The sequence below is a fragment of the Nyctereutes procyonoides genome, unplaced genomic scaffold (genome assembly GCF_905146905.1).
Source record: "Nyctereutes procyonoides isolate TBG_1078 unplaced genomic scaffold, NYPRO_anot_genome, whole genome shotgun sequence".
NCBI lineage: Eukaryota > Metazoa > Chordata > Mammalia > Carnivora > Canidae > Nyctereutes > Nyctereutes procyonoides.
The window spans coordinates 30,905,422-30,910,158 of record NW_026575125.1 but is presented as its reverse complement, the minus strand read 5'-3'; the positions used below and the strand labels follow the sequence as shown (position 1 = coordinate 30,910,158).

General features: G+C 41.8%; 1 pseudogene; it reads right to left on the bottom strand.

The window, feature by feature from the left end:
- Positions 1-3,890: 3,890 nt before the first annotated feature.
- Positions 3,891-3,961, bottom strand: LOC129519028 (U4 spliceosomal RNA; annotated as a pseudogene).
- Positions 3,962-4,737: the final 776 nt, after the last annotated feature.

The window sequence follows — 4,737 nt, the reverse complement described above, 5'->3', positions numbered from 1 at the left end:
ATGAGAGACATAGAGAGAGAGAGAGACAGAGACATAGGCAGAAGGAGAAGCAGGCTCCCTGCAAATAGCCCAATGTGGGACTTGATCCCTAGACCCTGGGATCATGCCCTGAGCCAAAGGCAGATGCTCATCCATTGAGCCACCCAGGCATCCTAACATAACAAATTTAAATGTAAAATGTAAAGCTATAAAATTTTTTAAAGAGATGTTGGAGCGGGGTGCCTGGGTGGCTCAGTTGGCTGAGCATCCATCTATGTAAAAAAATTCATATATGGAATATCTAAAGACCTCTGAAAGCATATTTTAAAAAGAAAATAATTTAATTAGAAAATAGGTGCCTGGGCAGCTCAGTTGGTTAAGCGTCTGACTCTTTATTTTGGGTCAGTTCATGATCTCAGGGTCATGAGATTGAGTCCCAAATCAGGCTCTGTGCTCAGTGGGGAGTCTGCTTCAGGATTCTCCTTTTTCTTCTTCCTCTGTCCCTCCCCCTGCTCATGCTTGCTCTTTCTCTCTCTAAAAGAAAAATAAGTAAATCTTTAAACAAAAAAAAGAAAATGGATAAGACATTGTGAAATTTAAAAAATACATATAGTGGTCTCTTCTCCCATTCCTAGAACAGAGCTCCTAAAATCTTTATAATTTGCTAAATGATAAGAACACTAGGAACGTTTTACATCTCTTGTTGTAATATTTGTCTTTAACCTCATTCCTGACATAAGTATCCTAAAACCCTTGTGATTTCCTAAGTGATGAGGGTGCTAGTTGCATAATTTTTCTAATGAGATGACTCTGGGTGGGCTCCTAGATGGCTTCTAGATGGGGGCTGGTCACTAGAAAGACCAAGCAAGCCATGATTAGAAGCTTGGAAATTTCAGCCTCATCCCCATCCTCCAGAGAGGGGAGAGGGGCTAGAAAAGGAGTTAATAATTGATCATGCCTACATGAGGGAGCCCCCATAAAATCCCATTAGTGGACTTGGGGAACTTCCAGGTGGGAAAACACCAGACCTCACCCTAAGTACTTCTTCACTGGCTGTTCAACTGTGTCATTCATCATATCCTTTAATAAAGTCTGTGAAATGTTCTAGCAAATTAATCAAAGCCAAGGAGGGGGTCTTTGGCACCTCTGAAGTTGGCCAGAAGCATAGATGACAACCTGGGCCTAAACTGGTGTCTGAACTGCGTGTGTGCTGTCAGGGGTAAGGGGAGACAGTGACAGTCTTGGAGGCCTGAGCCTTTAACCTGTGGGGCCAGACACTATCTTTCAGTAGATAGTGTCAGAATTGAATTAAATTGGTAGGATACCCAGCTGGTGTCACAGAGAATTACTTGTTATGGAGAAAAAAAAAATCTCCATATTTTTGGTGACCAGAACTGTAAGATGTATGAGTATTCTGTGTATCTAGTAAAGGAGACACACAGGACAGAAATACACAGTAGGGAAGAACTGGATTTTTCCTTACAGAGGAAGGTGGAAAATGGACTTTTTTCCTATACAGACATGAAGGGACATTTCCCTAAAGAGGATATACAGATAGCAAATAAGCACATGAAAAGAAATTCAACTTCACTACACTTCAGGAAAATGCAAAATAAGGATCATGTTGCGATACCTCTATATATTTATCAGAACAGCTAAAAAATTTTTAAAAATGGTAACAATATCAAATATTGGTAATGATGCAGAGAAACTGGATCACCCATACATTGCTGGTGAGAATGTAAAATGGTACAGCAACTCTGAATATAGGTGAAAAGTAAAAACAAACAAACAAAACAAAACACTAAATATATATTCGCCATATAAACTAGAAATTGCACAACTGAGTATTTATCCCAGAAAATGAAATCTTATGTCCACAAAGAAAGCCTATACATAATTGTTCACGGTAGCCTAATGCATTATTTAAAAACTCTGATTATGAAAAAAATATTCCTGGTAACCACAGTCTCTGATGTGTCAGCTTAGGATCACCTTTTCCAAAGTAAATATATATATATATATATATATATATATATATATATATATATATATATATATATATATTTGCACACTGTAAATGTGATAACTGAAAATTTGAAACTGAAAATTTGAAATGTGCAGCTAAGTATAAAGAAAAATACAGAGTGGGGGGGGCAAGATGGGGGAAGAGTAGGGGTCCTCAACTCACCTGGCCCCACAAACTTATCTAGATAACTTTCAAAACATCCTTAACACCTGTGAATTTGACCTGGGGTTTAAAGAGAGAACAGCTGGAATGTACAGAGAGAAAAGTCTTCACTTCTAACAAGGTAGGAAGGCGGAAAAAACAAAATAAAAAAGAACAAGTTGGGAGAGGGGAACCGTGAGAAGCCAGGCTAAAGCAGAGCAGTGAAAGCCTCTGGGGCAGGAAAGCCCAGGCCTGGAGAAGTGAGAACTTTAAAAATCTGTGCCAGAGTTTTCCCTGATGAAAAAGTGCTTAGCAGGGAAATCGGGCCAAATTGCAGGAGGGGCAGTGAAGCCTCCAGTTTCCCAGTCGCTATAAGACTCTGGGCGAAAGCTCAGAAGATGCAGGGCGAAAGCTCACTGCAAACCGTGGTCCCATATTGGTAAAGGGCTGGAGCGCCACAGCCCTCTAGGGCATTTAGGAGAAGCCAGTCCGTTAGGTGAGCCGACTCCGGATGGAGGTGGCTCTACCCAGTTCCCTTCATGAGATCCAGCGGCACAGGGCCCCAGATCCCAGGGCACCGAAGCAGACAAAGCCGGGGATCCTGCATCCCCCTGGGACAGGCCGGGGATCCTGCATTCCCCCTGGGACAGGCGGAAGCGGGGAGGGCACAGGACAGCGAGGTGGCTCCTGCCGCCGGGCGACCCGCAAGCCGTGCAGATCAGTGCACCTGTGCCTATCCCCAGGAGCATCTAGGCCAGCGAGGACTGGGAGACTGCGGTTAGTTACTCACGGGAGGCTGACTCCAGAGCTGGAAATCTGGTCACTGCCGTTGTTTTTTCTCCTTGTTTCACCTTGTGCCCGGGAGAGGGGAGGCCGCCAGGGAACAGGGTCCTCACGGGATAAACAGCTGCCACCGAGTCCCCAACGGGGGGGCAGCTCCCCCAGGTGCACACACCTGAGAATCAGCACAGCAGGCCCCTCCCCCAGAAGACCAGCTGGAAGAACAAGGAAAGAGCAAGTTTATTGACCAAGCAGCACTGGAAATCTCCAGGACTAAGAGAATATAGTGTATAGAACTAGAGGGTCCTTTTTTTCCATTACGACTCTTTTATATCACACAAAAAATTTCCAATATTTTTCCCACCTTAACTGCAATATTTTACTAGCTCTTCATTTTTAAGTTTTTCCCTTTTTAACTTTCATATTTCTACAATTACATGTCTTAGATATATTTTTCACTTCTGGATTCCCTTCAATGTATTTAATTTCATTTTGGGAGATATACAAGATATGGGTTTTTGTTTTTTGTTTTTTGTTTCTTCTGCCTCACAATGGTGGAAGTTAGTACCTTCTAAAACATGGCCAACACACACCCAGAACCAAGTGGAACACTGTTTTGGTTCATTCTGAGAGATTATATTTTCTCTTCCTTTCCATTCTGCCCCCCTCTTTTATCTTGTTTATGCTTTGGTGGTCAGTGTTGGGCCTTTCTATAAGTATTGCTGTTTTATATAAATTTGGAATTGAGCATCTTCTAACATAAAGAACAAAATACACTCAGACCAAGAGGATCACCCTGTAGGACCCTTCAGGTAGACTACATTCTCTCTCCACTACCACTTCCTCACCAAAACCATCCCCCCTTTTTTTTCTCATTTTCCTCTTTTCTTAACTTTTTTTCTTCTTCTTCTTTTTCTTTATTCTTCTTTGTTTTTGGCTTTTGGCTTTTTATTTTTACTACTTTGTTTTAATTAACAATAATCGTGCCTCAGATAGACCTCATTGGCTACGATACTGCCACTGTGCAAAGCTACTACTTTGTTTTAAAATTTGTTTTTCAATTTAGTGTTTCTTTTGTTTTCTTTTGTTATGTTCTTTTTCTTTTATTTCCTGGTCTCTGACTTGTTTGGAATCATCTAGGGTGTATTTTACTTAGGTCGTGGTTGATATTTTTGACTCAGTCCGCTTATACAGCCACTCTGCACTGGACAAAATGACTAGAAGGAAGAATTCACTGCAAAATAAAGAACCAGAAACAGCACTCTCTGCCACAGAGTTACAGAATTTGGATTCCCATATGATGTCAGAAAGTAAATTCAAAAGCACAATTATAAAGCTACTGGTGGCTCTGGAAAAAAGCATAAAGGACTCTAGAGACTTCGTTACTGAAGAATTGAGATCTATACAAGCTGAAATTAAAAATAGATTAAATAAGATACAATCCAAACTGGATGTTCTAACTGTTAGGTTTAATGAGGTGGAAGAGAGAGTGAGCGACATAGAAGAAGTTGATGGTAAAGAAGGAAGCTGAGGAAAAAAGAGAAAAACAATTAAGATCCCACGAGGAGGGGATCCCTGGGTGGCGCAGCGGTTTGGCGCCTGCCTTTGGCCCAGGGCGCGATACTGGGGACCCGGGATCGAATCCCACGTCGGGCTCCCTGCATGGAGCCTGCTTCTCCCTCTGCCTGTGTCTCTGCCCCTCTCTCTCCCTCTCTCTCTCTGTGACTATAATAAATAAATAAAAATTAAAAAAAAATATTTAAGATCCCACGAGGAAAGGCTTAGGGAAATAAACAATAGCTTGAGAA